Raw genomic sequence first — 15,862 nt, 5'->3', positions numbered from 1 at the left:
AAGGGCTGGAGAAGAAGAAAGCTGATGGGAGAGGAAAGTGGACCACGGGAGAAAGGGAAAGAAGAGGGGACTCAGGGGAAGTGATAGGCAGACGAGAAGAGGAAAAAGGCCAGGGTGGGGAAGAGGAGAGGATGGGAGGGGGAGGGAAAAATTGCCAGAAGGAGAAATCAAGATTCACAAGAGGAGGCCGTGGACTGACGTGTTTGAATGGGACTGGGAGTTAGAATTGAAATATTTAACCACTGGGAAGTTCTACTTTTGACAGGTAGAGCAGAGGTGCTTGATGAAGCATCCCCCAGTTTACAACAGGTCTCACCAATGTAGAGGAGGCCGCATTGGGAGCACCAGACACAATAGGTGATCCCAGCAGATTTGCAGGTGAGGTGTTGCCTCACCCGGAAGGTCTGTTTGGAGCCCTGAATGGAGGTGAAGGAGGAGGTGTATGGTCAGGTGTAATATTTGGGCTGCTTGCAGGGATATACTTTGGGAGGGAGGTTAGTGGGGAAGGGTGAATGGACAAGGGAATCGCGGAGGGAACGATCCCTGCAGAAAGTGGGGCAGGGAGGTAAAGAAAATTTTAGTGGCAGGATCACCTTGGATATGGCAGGAGATGCAGAGGATGATGTGTTAGATGTGGAGGCTCATGGGGTGGTAGGTAAGGAGGAAAGGAACTCTATCACTGTTAAGGTGGCAGGAAGATAGTGTGAGCCAAGATGTTCGGGAAATGGAGGAGATACAGGTGAGGGTAGCATCAGTAGTGGAGGAAGGGAAGCCCCATTCTTTGGAGAAGGAAGACATCTCTGATTATCTGGAAAGGAGGGCTGCATCCAGGGAGCAGATGTGGTGGAGGTCAAGTATTCTAAAGGCTAACAAGGGCAGTCAAAGCTACCACAAAAGCAAAATAGACAGCATATAATAGAGGAAAAATTAGTGGGAGGTTAGATGATTAGGAAACTTTAAAAAGTAACAGAATCAAATCAAATCAAGTTTAATTATCACTCGAACCATACATGAATACAGTTGAATGAGACAGCTTTCTCTGGACTAAGGTGTATAACATACATTCATTTAAAGAAGGTAACTAAAAAAGCCATGGGGGAGAAATGAAATATAAAGATAAGTTTGCCAATAATATCAAAGTGGTTACCAAAAGTTTTTTCAGATATATAAAGAGTAAAAAGAGAGGTGAGAGTACATAACGGACCGCTGGAAAATGATGCTGGAGCGATATTAATGAGGAATGAGGAAATGGCAGATGAATTGAATAAGTATCTTGCATCAGTCTTCACTGGAAGACACTAGTGGTATGCCTGAAGTTCAAAAGTGTCAGGGGGCAGAATGAGTGCTGTTGCTATTACTAGGGAAAGGTACTTGAAAACATAAGTGTGGATAATGTAGGTAAGTCATCTGGACCTGATAGATTACAGCCCAAGGTTCTGAAAGAGGTAGCTGCAGAGATTGTATGCCACTAGTAATGATCTTTCAAGAATAAGTATACTCTAGCATGGTTACAAAGGACTGGGAAATTGCGAACGTCTCTACACTCTTCAAGAAGAGAAGGCGGCAGAAAAAAGGAAATTATAAGCCGGTTAGCCTGACCTGAGTGGTTGGGAAGAAGGTCAAGTTGATTATTAATAATGTGGTCTCAGGATACTTGGAGCACATGATAAAATAGGTACAAGTCAGCAATGTTTCTTTAAGGGAAAACCTAAGCTGACAAATCTGTTGGAATTGAGGAAATAACAAGCAAGATAGACAAAGGAGAATCAGTAGATATTGTTTACCGGAATTTTCAGAAGGCATTTGATAAGGAGCCACATATGAGGTTGCTGAACAGGAAGGATACTAACATGGATAGAGCACTGGCTGATTGGCAGGTGACAAAGAGTAGGAATAAATGGAGGCCTCTTTGAATGGTGATTAACAGTGTTCTGCAGGGTCAGAGTTGGGACTGCATCCTTTTATGTTGTATGTCAATGATTTGTATGATGAAATTGGTGGCTTTGTGGCCAATTTTGCAGATGATATAAAGATAGGTGGAGGGACAGGTAGTGGTGAAGAAGCAGGGCGTCTGCAGAGGGACTTGGACAAATTAGGAGAATGGACAAAGAAGTTGCAGATGGAATACAGTGTCAGAAGTGCATGGTCATGCACTTTGGTAGAAGAAATAAAAGCACAGACTATTTTCTAAACAGGTGCAAAGGGACTTCAGAGTCCTTGCGCAGGAGTCCCCAAGGTTAGTGTTCATTCCAAGAGTTTTAGAATATAAAAAACAAGGATGTAATGCTGAGGCTGGTTAAGGCACTGGTGAGGCCTCCCTTGGAGCATTGTGAGCAGTTTTGGGCCCCTTATGTAAGAAAGGATGTGCTGACATCGGAGAGGGTTCAGAGGAGGTTCACGAGAATGATTCTGGGAATTAAAGGCTTATCGTATGAAGAGTGTTTGATGACTCTGGCCCTTACTCACCTGAACTTAGAAGAATGAGGGGTGACCTAATTGAAACCTATCGCATTTTGAAAGGCCTAGATAGAGCGGACGTGAGGAGGTTATTTCCAAGAGTGGGGATGTCTCAGACCAAAGACCACAGCCTGAGAATAGAGGGATGTCCACTCAGAACGGAGATGAGGAAGAACTTCTTTAGCCGGAGAGTGGTGAATCTACGTAATTCATTGTGGCGGGCGGCTGTGGAGGTCAGGGTCATTGGGTGTATTTAAGGCAGAGGTCGATAGATTCTTGATTAGTCAGGGCATGAAAGGTTATGGGCAGAATGCAGTTGAGAGGAAAATGAATCAACCATGATGAAATGGCAGAGACTCAATGGGCCAAATGGCCTAATTCTGCTCCTATGTCAGGGTTTTATTATGGTCTAAACTCCAGCTCAAAACCTATTTACTTAACTGTAACTCTTGCTTCGGCTAGCAGCTTAACTTAGGGGGTGATAACCCCCAGCCCAGACAAACTTAAGAAATCTCGTTTGGGTGGATGCTGTGCGATGTGGGCCCTGTTACAAATCAGTACCACGAAATAACAAACAGTACACAATATGCCATTAAACAATTGAGCTTTATAATTCTTGCTTTGACTATATGGTTAGTAAAGAAAACAAAAGAAAAGTAAAAGGGCCCATTCTCATGAAACAGTCTTTTGCGCGATGTTGGAGCTCACTGATAAGCCGGTCGTCCACCATCAACCTCCTCCGATTGTCGCTGACCTTCGGACCCTCACAGCAAGTCCACTCCGTCCGGCGGTCTACCAACTCTCTCCATTAGCGTCGTCTCTCCTCATCTCTCCCCAGCAAAAGACCGCGAAAATCTCTCTTCCACACTCAAAAGAAAGAACAACATTTCTCTCATTGGATAGCCCCAGCATTCCAACCCCCATTATCTCCAGTCATAACCCAAATATTGCTGCTACAGAGAAACCATTATATTAGCAGTGAAACCTTAACAGCATGTTACATAACCTTGCTTTTTTTTAATTACTATTTTTTATTGCAACACCAACAAATTCCATTCAATACAACCAGTTGCTGATTACATTTTGACTGTTTAACCCAGCCATCCCCCTTTCTACCCCTCTCTTCCCCCCACCCCTTTCCCCCCACCCCTCTCCCCTCCACCAACCAACTGAATAGTAGTGCATACACAGACAGAGCATTCCTATTTTAACAGAAGAGCTTTTGTTAGATATCAAATTTGTCCATATTAAGATTGTGATGGGCCATGCGTCATTTACTCTTGCTGATGATAGTTCCAGGTAGGAAATGTCCAAAAAGCTCTGAAGCCAGTGAGTATTTGAAATATCATGAGGAGGTTTCCAACGCTGGACTACAATCTTCTTAGCAGCAGTCAGGCCTGCCAGCCAGACTTGTGTGTTTTTTCCATAAAGGAAAGGACATAACTTTGCTTTTAACTAAAATCATGTTGCCCTTTATATTTATGTTTGCACTTTTATCGCATTGTAAATCATTTTGAACTATATTGTCTGTATGAAAAGTAATCAATAAATAATTTATTACTATTATGATTATTATTTTTTATCTGCCAAGTGTGTTCTCTGCCTCATCCTGCTGACAATGTACATTCCACCCCTGGCCAACACTAGGCAGTCACTGGACATTATCAGCTGTCAGAAACAGTGGACCATGATACCATCTCTATTATCGTGGGGGATTTCAACTGGGCCAGCTTGAAGAAATCTCTAACCAAATACCACCAACTCATCACCCGTGGAACCAGAGGAGCCAACGCAATGGACCATCATCAAGAACATTTACTATGCCAGCCCACACCCACATCCTGGGTAAGACCAGTGACCTGGCTGAACTTCTACTTCCGGTGCACAGGCAGAGTCTGAGGACTGCAGCACCAGTGGTGAGAACCAAGATGGTATGGTCAAGGGGATGGAAGAATGCTTCGGACTGCTTTGAGTTGATGCACTGGACAATATTCAGGGATTCATCTTCGAGACCTAATGTTCCATAGATGCCACAGATATCATCAAATTCATCCTGACTTGTGTGGATGAGTGTGTCCCTCTGACAACATTCTAGACAGACTCTAATCAAAAGCTGTGAATGAACCAGGAGATTCACAGTCAGCTGAGGGCTAGATCTTGGCATTCAAGACTGGTAATCCAGAACTATATAAGAGGCTAATTTAAGAGCAAGAAGCTATTACAATTAAAGTTAGAGACAAAATTGGATACACATCAGCTCTGGCATGGTTTGCAGGCCATTACTTTCATTACCTAACATCATGAATGGCTGTGCTGAGCTCCCAGATGAGCTCAATGCTCTTTATGCTTGCTTTGAAAGGGAGAATAAAACTATATCTGTGTGAATCCGTCCAGCATCTGGTGACCCTATGATCTCTGTCTCAGAGGCCAACATCAGAACATCTTTGAAGAGGATGAACTCTCGGATGGTCCCTGATGATATACCTACTAGGGCACTGAAAACCTGCGCCAACCATCTGGACGGAATGTTCAAGGACATCTTCAATCTCTCCCTGTTGCAGTTGGAGATTCCCACCTGTTTCAAAAAATCGATTATCATACCAGTGCCCAAGAAGAGCAGAGTGAGCTATGTCAATGATTCGCCCAGTTGCCCTCACATCTGCTGTGATGAAGTGCTTTGGGAGGTTGGTCATGGCCAGAATCAAATCGTGCCTAAGCAAAGATCAGCACCAGCTGCAATTTGCCTTTTGCCACAATAGGTCTAAGGCAGATGCCATCTCACTGGCTTTGGATCACCTAGACAATAGCAATACCTGTGGCAGGCTGCTCTTTACTGTTTTCAACTTAGCATTCAACACCATCAAACCCTCAGTACTAATCAACGAGCTCCAAATCCTCGGCCTCTGTAGCTCACTCTGCAACTGGATCCTTAACTTCCTTACTAGGTGACTACAGTCACTGCAGATCGGAAATAACATTTCCTCATTGACAATCAACACTGGCGCACCCCAAGGATGCATGCTTCACCCCCACTGCTCTACTCTCTCTACATCCATGACTGGGTGGACATTACGGCTCAAACACCATCTATGAATTTGCCAATGACACAACTATTGTTAGCAGAATATCAGATGGTGACGAGGAGGCGTACGGGAGCAAGGTAGATCAGCTGGTTGAGTGGTGTCGCAACAGCAACCTTGAAACGTCAGTAAGACCAAGGAATTTATTGTGGACTTCAGGAAGGGAAAGGCGAGGGAACACACACCAGTCCTCATCGAGGGATCAGCAGAGGAAAGGGTGAGCAGTTCCAAGTTCCTGGGTGTCAACATCTCCAAAGATCAAACCTGAGCCCAACATATTGATGCAATTACAAAGAAGGCACAACAGCAGCTATATTTCATTGGGAGTTTAAGCAGATTTAGCATGTTACCAAAGACTTTGGCAAATTTCTACAGATGTGCCATGGAGAGCATTCTAACTGGTCATATCACCGTCTGGTATGGAAGGACCACTGCACAGGATCAGAAAGAGCTGCAGAAAGTTACAAGCACAGCCAGCTCCATCATGGGCCCCAGCCTCCCCAGCATCAAGTGCATAGTCTGTGGGGTGCTTGGATGCTTAATGTTAATGGGGTCTGTCCCCATTTTGATTGGGGGGTTTTCTGTTGAGTGATGCCATTAGCGTTAGGGGATGGCATTGAAGTGCTGGTGGGGAAAGGGGGGCAGGAGGATGAAAGGGGGTAGGAGGAGGAATGGGGCTATGGTTAGGGTTAGGGCTGGAGGTGGGAGAGGGGTAGGAGGAGGATAGGGATTATGGTTAGGGTTAGAGGCTGGAGGAGGGAGACGGTGGTGGAGAGAAGGGGCTGAAGGAAAAAGGGGTGGAGAAGAAAAGAGAGGGTGTAGGAGGGAAGGGTGTGGAGGTGAGAATTAAGGTTAGGGGATGGAGGTAAGGGGGTGTGGAGGTGAGGAGTGAAGAGGGGGAGCCTGCTGCATAGGTAACAGCTTGCTCTCCATATCATACCTCCTGGCTTGCGTATCAGGCAGACAGCTGGAGCGCAACATTGACGGTCAAGCTCGACCGGTGAAGGGCCTCAATCATTATGTACGGTATGGTCTCTCTGGTTGGCTCACAAGCATCCCGGTACACCTGACAAGAATGATTAGAATGACTGGATGCTGCAATGGCCAGGTCCTGAAGCCCAACCCGACACAGGCCTCAAATCACGGAGGGAAACAGGGTTGAGTCCCAACCAAACACCTGGCCTATGGGGGTGCCTGAAGCTGAGGCTCAGAGCTGTGGGCCCCTGTGGATCAGAAACCTGATTCTACAGAGCAGCCGGTGATGAGTCTTAATGCTGAGGCTCTTCTAGAGGGGCAGACCATTCCTCTTCAGGACCTGCACACCAGAATGGGAACAACGACTTACCCTATCAATCCACTCCGGGTCTTCCACATCTATTCTGGAAGGTCTGCCTAACAGTTATAAACACAAAAGATGCTGCAGATGCTGAAAATCCAGAGAAACACACACAATGTGCTTGGACCATTAAGAGCTGATTGTGGACTACAGGAGGAATGGAGACATCAACGGATCTGGGGTTGAGAGGGCAAACAGCTTTAAGTTCCTTGGCATGCACGTCACTTAGGACCTCACGTGGTCTGTACATACTGGGTCTGTGGTGAAAATGGCACAACAGCACCTCTTTCATCTCAGACGGTTGAGGAAATTTGGTATGGGCTCCCAAATCCTAAGAACATTCTACAGGGGCACAATTGAGAGCATCCTGACTGGCTGCATCACTACCTGGTATGGGAACTGTACTTCCCTCAATCACAGGACTCTGCAGAGAATGGTGTGGACCGCCCAGTGCATCTGTAAATGTGAATTCAGGATATTTACAAAGGCAGGTGTGTAAAAAGGGCCTGAAGGATCATTGGAGACCCAGGTCACCCCAACCGCAAACTGTTCCAGCTGCTACCATTCAGGTATTGGTACCATAGCATAAAGCCAGGACCAACAGGCTCTGGGACAGGTTCTTCCACCAGGCCATCGGACTGATTAATTCATGCTGACGCAATTGTACTTCTATGTTATATTGACTGTCCTGTTGTACATACTATTTATTACAAATTACTGCAAATTGCACATTTAGACAGAGAAGTAACGTAAAGATTTTAACTCCACATGTATATGAAGGATGTAAGTGATAAAGTCAATTCAATATCTGTATTAGACTATTATTTATTGACCACAGTTCTACCTTCAATACTAAAGATCCAAGCAAACTCGTCACTAAAGTCCTAAAACCTGGGACTAACACCTCCTTTACAGTTGGATCCTTGACTTCCTGACTAACAGACCACTGTTAGCAGCAGTACCTCCACTATCATTCTTCTCAACATTGGTGCCCCACAAGACTGTGTCCCCAGCACCCTATTCTACTCCCTCAACCGCATCATCAGATTTTGCTCCGTCCGTCTACAAATTTGCTGTTGACACCACTGTGGTGGGCCGGATCTCAAATCATGAATTGGAATACAGGAAGGAGATAGATAGCCTTGTCACATGGCATCAGGACAACGACCTTTCCCTGAGTGTCAACAAAATAAAAATGCTGGCCATTGACTCCAGGAAGAGGAGCAGTTCACATGATATCAACAGTGCTGAAGTTCAGACAGTTGTGAGCTTCAAGTTCCTAGGAGTAAACATCACAAAAAGCCCATCCTGGTCAAGCCATACTGACGTCACAGCCAGAAAAACTATTCCAATGCTAAATAAATTTGGCATGACTCCTTTGATATGACCAATTTTTATTGATGCACCATACAACACATCATGGCTTGTTATGGCAACTGCTCTGCTCGTGACCGTATGAAACTGCAGAGAGCAGTGGACACAGCTCAGCACATCGCAGGAACCAGCAACACACGCAAAATGCCGGAGGAACTCAGCCGGCCAGGCAGCATCTATGGAAAAAAAAGCGCAGTCGACGTTTCGGGCCGAAAACAGCCTCACTTCCTTGGACACTTCTCGCTGCCTCAGTTAACATCATCAGTGTTCTTTCTTCTTCTCCTCCCATCTTGCAGAAGTTTGAAACATCTGAGAGCACGTACCACAGGCTGAAGGTCAACTTCTCTTCCGCTGTTATAAATCTATAGAATTGTCCTTTAGTACAATAAGTTGGACTTTGGCCTTCATATTGTCACTTTACACTTTATCATCTGCTTGTGCTACATTTTATCTGTAATTGTAAAATTTAGCTCTGTGCTGTTATTGTTTACCTTGTACAATCCAATCAACTGCTGTAATAAATTGATCTGTACGGTCGGTATGGAAGTCAGGTTTTTCATTGCATCGTGTAACTATAATAAACCAATTTACCAACAAACTATTTTGAAAATGAGAGCAGAGCAGCCTTATATTGTTCTGTTTCTGTGTTTCTAATCTTCATGGTTTGGAAATTAAATGGAAGGTGAAAAACCAAAAACTGAGGCTAAAGAGAAAAATTTCTCTGTTAACCAAACAGATAAAAATCCAAAGCAAAACACACAAAATGTTAGAGGAACTCAGCGGGTCAGGCAGTATCCATGGAAATGAACCATCTGTCGGCCTTAGGGATGAGACCCTTCTTCAAGACTGGAAAGGAAGAGGGAGGACTCCAGAATAGAGAGGTGGAGCGGGGAGGGGAAGGAGGGTAACTAGAAGGTGATAGGTGAAGCCAGCTAGGTAGGAAAGGTACAGGGCTGGAGAGGAAGAAATCTGACAGGAGAGGTGAGTGGACCATGGGAAAGAGGGGAGGAGGAGGGGCACCAGGGGGAATGATAGGCAGGTGAGAAGAGATAGAAGGCCAGAGCAGGGCATAGAAGAGGGGAGGAGGAGGGAAAATTTATTTTAATAAAAGGAGAAATGGATGTTCAAGCCATCAGGCTGCCCAGTTGAAATATGAATCATTGCTCCTCCACCCTGAGCGTGGCCTCGTCAGGCCACGTTTGGTGGATAGAGAGGAGGTGCTTGATGAGGCAGTCCCCCAATTTATCACCAGTCTCACCAAAGCCACATTGGGTTCACTGGATACAAAAGCACCAGATAAAAATCTAAGAGCCTGCACTAAGAATTTACGAATTATATACCCAAGTTTTCAGATCACACTGGAAGACTGTACTGGAAGTTTTGAAGTGATTTTGGCAGATGAAATAAATGGGCAAAGTTGCGCTGAAAGAGCTCAGTGTGGGAACTGTGGGATGGACATCTTCTTTACATTCAAGGAGACGTAAGAGTTTACAGATTTGACAGTGGACTAGTATAATTGGATCTGCCCCATCCCGTCGTCCTGCACCCTGCCCAGTGACGGGAGACAGGGAACCCGAGGTGAAGGGGCCAACTGACTGGTGATGGAGGGCAGGGCAAGGCTGACGGGTCGAATGGGCTGACTGACCGTTGACAAGGGGCGAAGTTCCAACGGTCGGCGGTTTACCCGACCAATGACAGAGGGCATCCAGTCAGGGTGTGAGGGGGACCATCATAGTGAGTGCTGAGGAGGCTCGGAGGTGTGGAGGTGCCCCGGCTGTGCTGACGCCTGGTCAGCCTGAATTCCTCATCGGACCCATAGGCCCGGGAGAGGGATCCACATAATGGGAGTTGCCTGGCCGTGATGCCCACCGTCCCTCTTCGAGACGGGCCGTGGCGGTGCTTGTACGGGCTGCTCCCGTACACCCCTCACTTCGTCTGCCGACCAGGCTCCCCATGGCGGTCTGTTTTACATCCAGAGGCGGGGGAGAAATCTCTTTACGCCGGGGTCTTTCCCTAGGGGACCTGGTGTGGAAGGTGTCGCATAGGGTTTTGCTGGGTGTTCACCGACACCCCGCCCAGCTGTCCATTCTGTGGCCGAGGGGAGTCAGGGTACCACGTGCTTATGGGGTATGAGAGATGGCAGCCCTTATTTTAAAAAATATCTTAAGGGATCATTCCTCAGGTGTTGGTGGTGCTTCAGCCCAGCGTTCCTATAAATGGGCACCCAGTTCGGTTCGCTGTACTGCTTGGCTTGTTCCTGGGCCTGGCTGAGATGGCCATTCATGGGCCCAAGCAATGGGCAAGCGAGGGCTTTGCCCAGGATGACTGCCTGCCCGCCCCTCTTCTGGGGATTCGTACGTGCCCCAGTGTCCTTGGAGAGGGAGCATGTGATCACCATGGGTACAGTGAGGAATTTTCGGGAATGGTACACCCCCCCCCACCCCCGGGAGTTGACTGTTTTATAGACAATAATAATCCTTTTTATTTTGAATTTGTTCACTGTCTTGTAAATAATTGATGTTTGTATTTCGTCTATTTTGTGTGAGCAAGTTCCATACCTGCACCTATACTTCCTCCCAGTACCGTTCAGGGCCCCAGACAGTCCTTCCAAGTGAAGCAACGCATCACCTGTGAGTCTGTGGGGGTCACCTCCTGTATCCGGTGTTCCCAGTGTGGCCTCTTATACCTAACATCAGTGAAGTCCGAGGTAGATTGGGAGATCACTTAGCCGAGCACCTACGCTCCAATTGCCAGAAAAAGCAAGGTCTCCCAGTAGCCAGCCATTTCAATTCTACTTCCCATCTCCATTCCAACATGCCAATCCATGGCCTACTCTACAGCCATGATGAGCCCACAATCAGGCTAGAGGAGCAACACCTTATATTCCATCAGGTAGCCTCCAACCTGATGGTACGGACATCGATTTCTCAAACTTCCAGTAATTACACCTCCTCCCTCACCATTCCCATTCCCATTTCCCATTCTTACCTTATCTCTTTATCTGCCCATCACCCATCTGCTGCTCCTGCCTCTTCCCTTTCTTCCATGGACTTTTATCCTCTCCTTTCAGATTCCCTCTTCTCTAGCCTTTTATCGCTTTCACCAATCAACTTCCCAGCTCTTTACTTCACCCCCCCCACCCCAGTTTCACCTATCACCTGCCAACTTGTACTTCTTCTTTCCCTTTCCCCATCTTCTTCTCAACTTTTTTTCCAGTCCTGATGAAGTCTCGGCCTGAGGCATCGACTGTTTGTTTTTTTCCACAGATGCTGTCTGGCCCGCTGACTTCTTCCAGCATATTGTGCATGCGTCGCATGAATAAATTTTTATAGTTACAAATAGGTCAAACTTCGAGCGCTTTGTAGTCATCCTGACCAACGATGAATGGCGGGACTCGCAGGGCCAGTGGGCTAACTGACTGACGACAGAGGGCGGCACTCCCCCGACAGGCAGGCTGTCTGATCAATGATGGAGGGCAGGGCTCGCCTGGCAGGTGGGCTAATTGATTACTGATGAGGGTGAAGGTTGCACTTACTTCAGGAGCACATCAGCTATACCAAGATTGAAAGAATACAGTGAAGATTAGCATGGCACCTGCACGGCAATGATATGCAAATTTGTAAGCCGTTCCGTTAATTTACAAGACATTATGTATGAGATGATACAAGCCCTATTTAGACTTAAACCGACGGGAATCTGTCTATGCTTCATGTGAGTTCCAGCACACGTTGGCATTAGGAGGAATGAGCAAGCAGGAAGGACTACAACCAGAGGTAATGGGTGAATGGCGAAATGTTTAAGGAAACTCAGAGGGTCGTGAAAGTGTGGAGCGAGCTACCAGCACAATTTGGTGCGTGCGAGCTTGATTTCAATGTCAGAGCAAAGTTTGGATAGGTACATGGATGGTAGGGGTGTGGAAGGCGGTGGTCCTGGTGCAATTCGATGGGAGTAGGCAGTTCAAATGGTTTGGTACAGATTAGATGGGCCGAAGGGCCTGTTTCTGTGTTGTACTTCTCTATGACTTTACATCAGTAAAAGGAGGCAACTAGACATGCAGAAGTGGGCATTCAAATAAATTACAGTGAAGGAGAAATGAAAAACATTATTAAAAGTGAAATCAAAAAATGTAGAGAAAACAAGGGAATGAAGAGAGAACAGGAAGACATCTATAATAATTTAAAAAAAACAAGAAAGTCTGCAGATGCTGGAAATCCAAAGCAATGCCCACAAAATGCTGGGGGAGCTCGGCATGGTTGGACAGCATCTGTGGAAGAGAGTGGACAGTCGACATTTTGGGCCAAGACCTTTACCAGAAAGAAATGAATGCAGGAGAGAGCAGGATGGTGGAAGTGATAATATTGAGACTGAGGTTTGGACACACAGGGTTAAATACAACACTGTTTTTAATGAATAAACACAATAATCAGAGGTTGTGAGTATTCTAATCAGCAAGGAATGGTTGACCATGTACTGGTGAGGCGTCCATGATGTAATCAAGAGAGGGGGTGGTTGATTTTAAGATATCATGGAATAAAATACAATTTAACATTAATAATGGAAACTGTAGGAAGGGTTCAGAGGAGATTTACAAGGAAATATATAGAAATGATGCAGAGGAGATTTACAAGGATGTTGCCTGGATTGGGGAGCATACTTTACAAGCTTGGCCTTTTCTCCTTGGAGTAACGGAGGACGAGAGGTGACCCGATAGAGGTGTATAAGATGATGAGAGGCATTGATCATATGGATAGTCAGAGACTTTATCCCAGGGCTGAAATGGCTAACATGAGGGGGCACAGTTTTAAGGTGCTTGGAAGTAAGTACAGAGGAGATGTCAGGCGTGAGTTTTTTTACACAGAGAGTGGTGAGTGTGTGGAATGGGCTGCCGGTGACTGTGGTGCAGGCGGATACAATAGGGTCTTTTAAGAGGCTCCTAGGTAGGTACACGGAGATTAGAAAAATAGAGGGCTATAAGTAACTTGAGGTAATTTCTAAAGTAAGTACATGTTCGGCACAGCATTGTGGGCTGAAGGGCCTGTATTGTGCTGTAGTTTTTTTTATGTTTCTAAATCAGAATTGCGCAAAAATGGTAACAGTAAATGTTCTACATTTTAACTGTTGTGCACTTTATGGCGTTCCAAAGTACAAAGATTTAAAGTACATTTATTATCAAGGTATGCATACAGAATACAACTGTGAGATTTGTCCTCCGATAGGCAGTCACAAAACAAAGCAACACCATGGAACATTTTCAAGACAACATTAAACACCCAGCACGTGAAAAAAAGAAGACAAATCGTGCAAACAGCAAAGAGCGAGCGGACCATTATCATCATCAGCGATCACTTGCAGTCGGGTATGATTCTCTTCCTGGTGGTTGATCTGGTCTCTCCTGGGCCTTGAGATGACTGAAGTGGCCAATCCGTGATCCACAAGACCTGTTGCAGAGTTGGCAGGTGTAGGTCATTGAAGTGGTGATGGATGTAGCTGGCTGGGCCTTTCCCAGTCTCTCCTCACACTGAAGCCGCTTATTCTCAGCGGCATGGTGGAGGTATACTTCCAGTTGTGCGGTCCCCTCATAGACAGTGCTTCTCCAGCTTTCCCTATCCTGTGCTAATTTCTCCCATCCAGTCAGGTTGATGTGGCACTTCGTCAGGTGGGTCTTGATACTGTCCTTGAACTGCTTTCTCTGCCCTCTGGGAGTGCGCTTTGCATCCTTGGGTTGGCCGAACAGGAGTTGTTTAGGCAGGTGGTAGTCAGGTGTACAGATGGGACATTGGAAAAAAGTTGAATTTCCCCATGGGGATGAATAAAGTATCTATCTATCTATCTATCTATCTTACAATTGGTGTTGAGTCACGACTGTGGCTATGGAGTTAATGTTAACTTCTTCCAGGATGCTGGAGTTAGTGCACCTGTTCTTCTAGCTAACTCTCAGAATCTTTTGGAGGCATCTTTGATGGTAAGTTTCCAGGGACTTTATGTGTCTGCTGTATGTTGTCCATGACCCTGCTCCATATAACGAGGAGGGGGGTACTATAGCTTTGTAGACCAGGGCTTAGTGTTGATCTTGATATCACGATCTTCAAAAACCCCCTTTCTCAACCTGGCAAAAGCTCCACGCGCACAGACTATCCCGCGATTTATTTCAAGGTCAATGTTGGCTCTTGAAGAAAGAAGCTGACAAGATGTAGGAAATGCTCAGTGTTCTCCAGAGGGATGTTGTCAACTTGGATGTTTGCAGGTTTAGGAGTTTGGTCAGGAGCAGGTTGGTGCAGGACTTGGGTTTTCTTGATGTTTAGATCAAGTCCCAGACGCTTGTACGCTCTGGCAAAAGCGTCCATTGTGCACTGCAGATCCTCCTCAGAGTGAGCTACGATGGCATTGTCATCTGCAAATTGGAGCTCCATGATTCAGCTCTTTGCCTTGAACCTGTTAAAGTTAAAGAGCACCCCCCCCCCCCCATCTGTTCTTTAGAGAATCTGGGCTCCTTGTAGCCTGTGAGGTGTAGAATGGTTGCAATGAAAACAGCAAAGAGTGTTGGGGTGATGATGCACCCCTGTTTGACCCCAGTCTCAAACTTATAAGGTGCTGTTTCAGAGCTGCTGTCGCTGATGACTGTTGCACTCATATCATTGTGCACGATTTACAAAGTCAAGTGCTTTTTAAAGGTCTATGAAAGCCATATAAAGAGGGAGATTTTGTTCCCAGGCTTTCTCCTGCAATTGACGTGCTGTAAGAATCATGCCAGGTGTTCCTCTGGGGCGTCCCTGAGCTCAGCTGGGATCTTCTGACAAGCAGGTCATGGATATGATTTAAAAGTTCTGTGCTGCCTTCTTTGAGGATTTCTGCTGGAATGCCATCAGGCTGAGTGGCCTTTGTTGTTCCTCAATTTCTTGTAAGCCGTCTGCACCTCTTTGATACTAGAAGACCTACTCATGTCCTCCTTCATGGGTCGTTGTGGGAGCTGGTTGGTGACTTCAATGTCAACAGTGGTGTTATGATTAAACCGCTGTTGACATTGAAGTCATAACCAGCAAGCTAACACCATAGAATATCAAGTATCAAACCAGGAATCCAGTAGCATTCAGTTTAGTATGGTTCAGCATCGTGCTGCTGGCCTACTGTGGGCTGCAAGGAAAAGTATTCTTTGCTAAGGCGCCCCAGACCGCCTTGATCAAACCACTCAAAAACAGCAATAAAAAGAGTAGCCAGAATCCAGGAACACATGCAACCTCAACCTCAAAGCCCCCTAAAAGAACCCACTGTCATGGTCCAGTCCGTGAAATCTGCATTCCGGTTCACGGTCCGGTCCATCGCTCCTTATTCCAGGTTTTCTGGTTTTCCCTTGTTCTGTTGAGTGCTCTGATTGAGGCACCTGATTCTCATTTTCGGCTGGCTACATAAATAGATCCTGGATTCTGCTTCATTTGCTGGAATGATCCTTTCACTTCCCTCATGCAGACTTTGTCTGCAACCTTTCCTGTATTACTGGCAAGTTCTACCACTGGAGCATTGCTGTGTGAACTGTCTATTGTTGTTGGGCACTGTCTATGTGTCCATGTCTTCACTAGGTAGGTCATGCTATTTGCTGCTATCCTGAGTGGAGAACTGT

At 46.1% G+C, this 15,862-nt stretch overlaps 1 non-coding gene across 1 annotated transcript; it reads left to right on the top strand.

Annotated features, from left to right (window-relative positions):
- Positions 1 to 11,778: 11,778 nt before the first annotated feature.
- Positions 11,779 to 11,886, top strand: LOC140733836 (U6 spliceosomal RNA). The gene has a single exon (XR_012100392.1). It is a non-coding gene; the product is annotated as a U6 spliceosomal RNA (small nuclear RNA).
- Positions 11,887 to 15,862: the final 3,976 nt, after the last annotated feature.

The sequence above is a fragment of the Hemitrygon akajei genome, chromosome 9, assembly GCF_048418815.1.
Source record: "Hemitrygon akajei chromosome 9, sHemAka1.3, whole genome shotgun sequence".
In the NCBI taxonomy this organism is placed as follows: domain Eukaryota; kingdom Metazoa; phylum Chordata; class Chondrichthyes; order Myliobatiformes; family Dasyatidae; genus Hemitrygon; species Hemitrygon akajei.
Note: the sequence above shows the minus strand (reverse complement) of the source record. Positions and strands in the feature narration are given on the sequence as shown.